Raw genomic sequence first — 9542 nt, 5'->3', positions numbered from 1 at the left:
CAACTTCAGTGATACACCACAGATAGACATATACACACACACATATATGTATTTTTCTCACCACATTCTTCAGTGAGGTTGCAGACGATGTTCCCAGGCCCTCTGAGTCTTCTAAGAGCTAATAAAAGGAAATGCCTGATGTCATGGCTTACTGTTTGCTCATTATTTTGGAACTAAGATGTAAAACAGCAAGTCTCTACACCTCCATTAGCTCAGGCCTAACCTTAGGTTCAGAATTCTGTAGTGTTTTGTACATGGCAGCCACCAGACCTCTGGGTAGTAAAAAGGTCACTCTCTTTGTAGTCAGGTCCTCTAGGTGTGCATTCTGACCCCAGTCTAACTAGCTTTCGGTGTTTGGGTAAGTCACTGTTTGATGGGGAGCTCCTTACCTCACCATGTAGTCTATTTTAACAGTAAGCAACCAATGTTGTTAGAATGCTCTTCCTAACTTTGGAGCCTGAACTTGCCTTCCCATAACTTTACCCCATGGTCTGAGGTCTGCCTCTGAGCCATAAAGAATGAGAGCACTCCCTCCTCTCCACACTCCTGCTGGTCCCCAGAGCAAAGGAGGAACTGTGGAATGCCTGGTTGGAGGCTCCTCATTGGTCCTTTGAAGCAAGGCAAGAAAGAATGGCAGAGTCACATGGCAGCTCCAGCCTCATCACAAAACTTGGCCTGGCCCTTCAGACAATAGGAAGTCCTCAGCGTTTCTGGCCTAACAAGGCCCCATCTACCTGGAATGACCTTCTCCTGAACCCTACCCCATTTCTGCCAGGAAAACACCACCAGTGCTTAAGACCCAGTTCAACCCCTTCCAGGAAGCCGTTGCTGATTCTCTAGGTCGGGATGACACCTCCCTCCTCCCCTGGGTCCTCACTAAAACTTTCCTCCCCCACTCCCAGCCCCCAAAGACACATCTAGTCCAGCCCTTGAAACTCAGGTGCTCGCATTTGTCCCCAGTCTGTAGGGCAGAGACGGGATCTCATTCATTCTGTCCTCAGTACCTGGCTTGGTGAGGCTCACACTGCACATCAGTACCAGGGAGGGAGGGAGTTCTGCTGGAAGGCAAGCACAGAGAATGACCCTCCTCTGAACCTCCCCACGTGTCAATCTGCATGACAAGTGTCCACACAGGGAAGTGGGAGTGGGCATGGAAAGAGACTGGCAGTCACTGGTCTCCATCTTCTCTAATCCCATCCTTTTCATGAGTTACCCTGCTGGCAGGTATGGCTACCCCATCTAGCTTCACCCATAGGGCCACCGCTTTACAACCCTTTATTTTGCCCTGAGCCTCAGCGTCAAAGCCAGAAAAGACATTTTCCCATGAGAGGTCCCCATTGAGGATCTTCTAATAATGTGAGATGAAGTTGAGCAGATTCCTGCTCCACTCCCCAACAGTATTACAAGAAGAAATTCCCTGGGGAGCTTCATTATGATCCTATTACTGTAAATGATGGCTTGAATCCACCATCAGATTTGGTATTACCATATAATCATTTCTGTAAAAGGCTTCAGAATCATCATTAGCACAGGGAGCAAATTAAATGACATGCCAGCAGGGATTTTACTACTGATAAACTAAAATGAAATTAAACTAACAAAAATAGAGTGGTATGAATATTGCATTGCAATGATCACACCTACACACAGCACAAGCAAGTACAGCCAGATTCAGATAAGCCGTAGCACCCTGATCTTGCCCCTCTGGAGAACACATAGCCTTGCCTTCGGTGACCACAACAGTTGGCTGCATTCTCTGAGGCCCACCTAACCAGTAGGATTCTATCAAATGCAAGATATGATTTCTTAATGGCATAGAACCCCAGGCACATCATGCTGAGTCCCCCCTCCCAGGACCCTTCCCAAGGTATAAAGAAGGAGGCAAGATCTGGTTTTAACAGCAGCTCTTCACTAACTTGCTGTGTGACCTTGAGGAAGTCCCTCTCCCACTCTGGGTGTCAGCTTCTTCATCTATCCAATGATGTGGTTTGATATGCGATTTTACAGATGATCTTCAATAAAATGAGAATAATGCTCCTCTTCTTGACTCTTAGGATTGTTGTCAGTTTCAAATGAGCAATGTAGGTGACAGCATGGTACAAAGTGGAAAATGCTGTTAAAGAGGATGAGGTTTTACAAGATGCAAATATGTATGTGCACAGTAGTACATATACATAAATGTATGTATGCCAAATAGAAGCAAGAAATTCACAAATATAAGCCACTGTGTTGAGCTATAATCTCTCTGTATGTCTACATATTTCAACACCCCTATCAGTCTTTCTTCAGAGAAGAGTCTGTGGCTACAGGAGCAGATAATGAGTGGCCATGTCTACTCTAAAACAGCTTGTAGCATGCTGGTACAGTCTCTAGCTAAATAAATAATGGCTTATGTACGCCTCTCCTTTTTTTTCCTTTTTTTCTTTTCTTCTTTTGATGTCCACTCTAGATTTATTCATTCATTTAGCACATCTGTACTGAGGCCTGGGTGCAAGGTGTGGGAACACAGTGGTGAATTCAACAGACATGGGCCCTGCCCCATGTATTTTACAGTCTAATGAAGGAGGCAGATAAAGTAAAGATATAGAGATGTAGGTGACTGGAAATGATGACAAGTGTCAGGAAGGAAAGGAGTATGGAGCTAGGAGGCATCAACTCTAAAGAGGGTGCAATGGACTGAATGTTTGTGCCCCTCCCACCAAATTAATATGTTGAAATGTTCATCCCAAGGTGATCAGATTTGGAGGTGGGGCCTCAGGAAGTGATTAGGTCATGAGGGTGGAGCCCTCGTGAAGAGTATTAGTGCCCTTATAAGAAAAAGCCAGAGAGCTAGCTCTCTCTCTTTCTATCACATGAGGATACAAGAAGCCAGCAGTCTGAAGCCCACAAGAGGGCCCTCCCTGGATCCTGACCATGCTGGCACCCTGATCTTGGACTTCCAGCATCTAGAACTACGAGAAATAAATTTCTGTTATTTATAAGTCACCCAGTCTATGACACTTTGTTATAGCCACCCTCACAGATTAAGACAAAGTGTGTCAGTGAAGGGCTTCCCAGGAGGTGAATTTAAAGCTGTTTCCTTAAGAATGGGGAAGAGCCAGCCATGTGACAAGCAGAGGAGAAAAGCATTCCAGATAGAAGAGCAGTAGATGCCAAGGTCCTGAAGCAGGAAAGGGCTTGGCATGTTTAAGAAACAGGAACACAGCTGGGGAGGCTGGTGTGCAGGAAAGAAGGAGGAGGAGAGAAGGACAGGAGAGTGGCCTGGTCAGGATGTGTGGGTCATCACAGAGGGCATGTGCCTCAGGAGGCTGTTGAAAGATGTTAAGCTAGGCAATGTGACAACCCTATTTATACTTCAGTCATATTACTTTTGGTTCTGGGTGGGAAATGAGTTGTGGGGGGCCAAGGGAAAAGACAAGAGGACTGTTAGCACAAGCATGGATACCTGGGCTGGGAGACAGATTCAAGGTGGAATCATTGCCCTTTCTAACCAATGGCGGGTGTGAGTAAGCAGGAGAGAGGAATCAAGGATGGTACCCAAGATTCTGGATTAAGCACTGGGAGGATGACAGATCCAGGCAGGGGAGATTGGACAAACTTTGGAAAATACCAGAATTCTGCATTAAATGAGTGAAGATCTTGAAGGACAAGTGAACAGAGTTAAATGGTAGCAGTTGGGTGTGTGTCAGTTGGGTTTGCTGGAAAACAGAAATCGTACCACTCCTTTTAACAGAGAGAATTGAATATAGGAACTGGTAAACAGACTGGAGGACTGATGACAGGAAAGGGATACTGGGAAGACACAGGCCAAAGAAAAGGTTACCATGAGGACAGTGTGCAAAAGAGCAAGGAGACAGGGATGAATGGGGAACTAGACATAATAGGTACACAGAAAGCACTCACTGGTTTGAGTTGTTAAACTCTGAGTTTGCCATATATGTATTTCCCCCTTTTTGTTTTGAGAGATAAAGGAAAGGGTATGTGGGGAAATGTTGATATCATTTAAATTGTTGATATTATTTCAACAGTTGCCCTACTCCAAAGTAAATAAGAAGGTATATGCAGAAAACAGAGCGATAACATGAATATCAACATGGTAGGAGCGCTCCTACATGCAAGTGTCCCTATTTTTGCCTACTGTCATGTCTTCCTAGTACAAGCCATCACCAGCACTCAGCCCCACAGACTCAGCTATGGCACACACACACACAGACTCACACACAAGCACATATGCACATATACATCAACATACACAGGCACACACATATACATATGCTTTATACACACAAAAACACACATACATTTGCACGGACACACATGTTCATGCGCACACACTAGTATACACACATATACTTGTAGGGACACATGTGTGCATGTGCATGCACACACACACACACATTTCACATTCATTCCCTCTGCAACACATCTTCCATTCTGAGGTCAGGGAAAACTTCCTGAACTAATAGGGACTTGCCTTGAGGGCTGAAGGACTAGAAGATCAAATAGGCATAGTTTTGAGAGAACACTTTAATATCTCTGACGGTAGGTAGGACATTAAGGGGGCAGGGAGGGAAGGGAAGGGGAGACAAGATGGAAGAGGGTAAGGTGAGGCAGTTCCCTGCCACCCTAGTCTCCAAATGATCTGAGGACATTTTGGTTTGAAATCAAAGGGTTTCTTTGCCAGCAAATGACCAGAAGAATCAGGTTTTGTAGAAGTTCTCAGAAAAGCTAATACATTCCAAGGCAAATAATTGACTGAAACTAGGAAAAAATGCAATTTGGGGAGAAGCCCAAGGGACACGTGTTACTGCAAAGCTGAAGTGGGCCCAGAAGCTTGAATGTTTTATACCAAGTTGTAGAAGTTAGCAAAATAGGGTCCAAAACAGAGTTCTTCAGATGCTATGAATATAGCATGACTTAATCTCCATTCCTTTAATTCCACCAGGAGCTACAATTTCTAAATTTTCCTTCAGGAAAAAAATCATTTAGCTCAGATATAATGCTTTCTGTATAAAACTGTAGCAGTTTCAGGGTTTATTTCTTTGATTTTGTTTCCTTCCAAGAAAATCAGAATTAAGGGAGTATTTCATCTTAATAAAGCCAGATGTGGGAAGTTTCTCTCTGATCACTAAAGCAGACAATAAATTCACTCAAGAAAAATTGACCAAGTGCTGCACCCACCTGGCCCTGGGCATAGGGAGCAAATAGAGCCAGCTCTGCCCTCCATGGGTTTCCACACACGAAATGGTAGAAGAAAATGAAGTCCTGCCCCGATGGGGAATTTGGTGTCCAGGCTAGATTTCACAGGAATAGAGCCCTTCATGACATCCCTGGGGTCATGAAAATTGAAGGTAATTGAAGAAGCAGAGAACGAAAAGTAGGCATAGTAGGTAGGGGAACAGCAATAAAGATGCAGAAGCCGGACTAGTATGTCAGATGCATGAATGTGAAACAATGAGAAATACATATTGGTCTCTGCTTCTGGTTCCTGACACAGGGCTCCTAAACTCTTATAGTTTCCTAAGTGAAAAGAGCACCTTTTGTCCTAATATTTGGCCTTTGATCCTGGTTCCTGACACAGAGCTCCTAAATCTCTTGGAATTTGCTGGGTGATAGAAGTATCTTTGGTTCTAATGAGGTAATTCAGTGGGCTTCTGGATGGGGGTCGGTCACCAGAAAGACCAAGCTATGAGTAGAAGCTTAGAATTTTCAGTCCCACCCTTCGTTCTCCAGAGAGAGGAGAAGGGCTGGAATGGAGTTAATAATTGATCATGCCTATGTGATGAAGCCTCCATAAAAATCCCAACAGTATTGGGGTTCAAGGAGCTTCTGGGCTGGTGGAGACGTCCACATGCTGGGAGCATGGCACACCCCAGCTCCATGGAAACAGAAGCTCCTGTGCTTGGGACCCTCCCAGAACTTGCCCTAGATACCTCTTCACCTGGCTATTCTTCTGTACCTTTTATCATATCCTTTATTATATAATAAAGAGATCCACATGTGTTTTCCTGAGTCCTGTGAGCTATCTTAGCAAATGACTGAACTCAAGGAGGCACTGTAGGAACCCTGATTTGTAGCCAGTAGGTCAGACGTACAGGTGACCTAGGATATGTGAGTGGTGTCTGAAATGGGGCAGTCTTGAGGGACAGAGCCCTTACATTGTGAGATCTGACGCTGACTCTAGGTAGATCATGTCAGAATTGAAGTGAGTGATAGCACACCAGCCAGTGTCCCAGAGAATTGCTTGGTGTGGGATATGCCCCCACATATGTGGGGTCAGAAGTGTCAGAAGTGAAGTGAAGTGTGGCAGCAGTGTGAGGGTAGAGGAGAAATAATACACAGGCGCGTGTATTTCCTCTTCAAGAGTGATAAGCCTGGAGGGGGATTTGAGGCAAATTATAGGAGTTGATGAAAAACAGATTTTGAGTTTATCCTATGGCTAATGAGAAGCATATATAGGTTGTTGGGCTGGAAATGAATAATAATAGTAATTATCGCAGCAATAGCTAACATTTATGACAATATTACAGGCACTAGACAAAGCATGTTACATGTACTGGCTATGTAATTCTCACAAAAGCCTTTTGAGATAGGCACTGTCATGATCTCCACTTTACTGGTAAGGGAAATGAGGCCCAGAGGGGTTAAGTAACTTGCCTGGGGCCACACAGCTTGTAAGTGGCACAGAGAGATTGGGGTGGAATGCAGCCCTTGACTTGGAGGCTGTGATGGGTGACAGTTCTGTGCTGCCTTCACCCTGGGCCCTATCTCATGGAGTGCCTATCTAAGGATGAAGCTGAAAGGCAAGAGAAGCGGAAGTGAGAGGTAAAGAGGGGTTTGGTGATGTTCCTGGGTCTGGATCAGGATCCATTCCTGTTTTCCCAAATCCTTCCTTGTGACGTAAGCTAATTGGGAGTAGAGGTTCTGCCATTTACAATATGCCCTCCCTTTACCTTTTATTAGTATTGGATTGGGGCTTATCTGTGCCTTCCTCACAGTACCTTCTTAAGTCCTTGCTAAGTGTTGGAGACACAGAGTTAAAGGAGACACTGCCCCACCCTCAGGATCCAAACCATGTGGAAAGGGTCACAGCATGCAGGGCAGGGTGGGAGGAAGAGGGCCCAGGATGCTTCAGGGAGTCAAGGAAGGCTCCCAGTGGAAGCAGCACACAGTGGCATGGAGGGTGCCATGGAGTTTGCCAGGTGGCACGGGGAACAGAGACATTGGATTAGGGACCCAAGTCCTCGCCTAGGCCCAGGGACACCAACCAAGATCCTCTGACAAGGTCCAGACAGACCGTTCCCTTGCCTTGTCGCCTCACATCACTAGAGGCTTTTGGTGCCCATCTCCCCACAAAGAATAGTAACAGAAAGGCCACTTATATCCAAGTACCAGACATTCAATGTCCCTAACTAAAGTGTTTGTTTCCCAGTTTAAAAAAAGCTGCAGGTCTTATGTGGGTAAAAGTGAATAGCTATGGTTTAGAGAACTAAGCCAGCTTCTCTTGGCACCAGCCCAATGTCTCTGTGGGTTTAAAGGTGAGAATCTACCTGTGAGATTGGAGGGACCTCACCTCAGGCTTCACCTGTGAAGACTGGATTTTCTCAATGGATCAATTCTAATTATGAAAACAAAGTCTTCCCCCTGCCCCCAGCTCTCCAGGAACAACCAGAAAGGGAAAGTGAAGTCCCTGATTCATTTGCAGGTTTCCCAGGAGGACACCTCATTTGAGTAACTGTCACCTTCCCAGGGTGAAGCCCCAAGAGAGCACCAGCGGAGGCAACCAGACCTGGGCCCAAGTCCTGTTTTTGCCACTCTGTTTCTATAGGACTCTGTCCAGGTATTTACACTCTCTGGGCCCCAGGACTTCACTATGTAAAAGGGGATATTAACTCCCACTGGGAAGGATGGTCATGAAGACTACAGGGGTGGAAAATGAGAATATATTCCCCCAGTCTCAAGCACAGTGCCTGACCTGTGGCAGATGCTCAGCAATTGAGATTTGTTGCTACAATTGCAATGATAATCCACACTATTGCCGTTGTTCCATTCAGCTGTGTCCTGACGCAGGCTGCCTCTTCTAAGGCAGAGCTGTTCTGAACTTTTTCCAAATTACTGGGCTCTTTTTGAGAATCTGCAGAAATGACACACCCTGGCGAAAAGTACAAAATACATGAGATTTTGCACAGGATTTCAGTGAAGTCAAGAAGCCCCAAATCCAGCAACATGCCCCATCCTGCAGGAGTCCATAGGCCACAAGTTCCGAGGCCCTGAATTTGGAGCACTTGCCCATCTCTGAGCTGATTTATTTTGCACTGAGGTAAGAGTGAGAGAGTCTCGGGGCACCTGGGTGGCTCAGTTGGTTAAGCATCTGCCTTCGGCTCAGGTCATGATCTCAGGGTCCTGGGATCAAGTCCCTCATCAGACTCCTAGCTCAGCGGGGAGTCTGCTTCCCCCTCTGCCTGCCACTCCCCCTGCTTGTGCTCTCTCTCTCTCTCTGACAAATAAATAAATAAAATCTTAAAAAAAAAAAAAAGAGTGAGAGGGTCTCTATACTTTCCCAGAGCAGTGTTGGGAGACCTGTCACCATGCTGCCACGCTGGGCCGCAGAGCAACTAAGGAACTTCAGGAATGGGGGTGTACACCAAGCACTGTTTGCAGCCTGAGAAAATAGCACCTATCCCACGCACGAGCTAGCATTTTCCAAACATAGGAAGCTGCCGCAGCAATGAACAAATACAAAATACAGAGAGTTACTCCAAGCACAAGCACCAACCTGTGGAGGTACCAGAAATATTTTGACGTTTAGGGAGACCCTCAAACTTGACAAGGTCAGAAATCCCTGCCGTGGTCCAGCTGCCCTTCCCCGGCCCCCAGTCCACGTCGGCATCCATGACAGAGGGTTGCCTAGGCAATGCCTGAGCAGTTCGCCTCCTGTGGCAACTAATATAATTAAAGTAGAAACCTTTCCGAGCACAATTTAAACAGAAGAGAATCATGCCACAACCAAGGGCCCCTTTATTTAGCTCCTGCAAATAAATCCCATTTCCAGGGTCCCCGGGTCATGGTTTCCGCTCAGAGCCACTTGCCAGTTCTCCACACCAAGCCTCTTACACACAAAGAGAAGGTTTAGGTTGGATTTGTTTGTCTTTGTTTTTTGTTTTTTCTTTTATCTTGCTCTCTTAAAGTCACGGAAACTGAAGTTAGATAAAAAGATTCATTTTGCCAGATTTTCAAATTTGGGGAGCCTATGTTTCAGTTTGCTCCCAGCTGCTACTCAATCAAAATAGCAGGTTTAAGCTGTCTTCAACTAATATGATTTAGCCAATAAAAACATGAGGAAATTTAACAACAATAACACGCACAGATGCCTTACAGCAAGAGAGCTGAATGAATGAAACTCTTTCAAAGCCCTCTCCATCACATCTGTGTTCCTCCTCTGAGCCCAAGCCTGTGCTTCTTCCCTCCTCCCCCACCTGCCTCCACCGCCCCCCATCCCATTCCTCTTACTTCATCTTCCAAAGGCTTTGGTCTTGAAATAA

The sequence above is a fragment of the Phoca vitulina genome, unplaced genomic scaffold (genome assembly GCF_004348235.1).
Source record: "Phoca vitulina isolate PV1807 unplaced genomic scaffold, GSC_HSeal_1.0 scaffold10, whole genome shotgun sequence".
NCBI classification, from domain to species: Eukaryota; Metazoa; Chordata; class Mammalia; order Carnivora; family Phocidae; genus Phoca; species Phoca vitulina.
The sequence above is the reverse complement of the archived record's forward strand: the minus strand, read 5'-3'. Positions refer to the sequence as shown.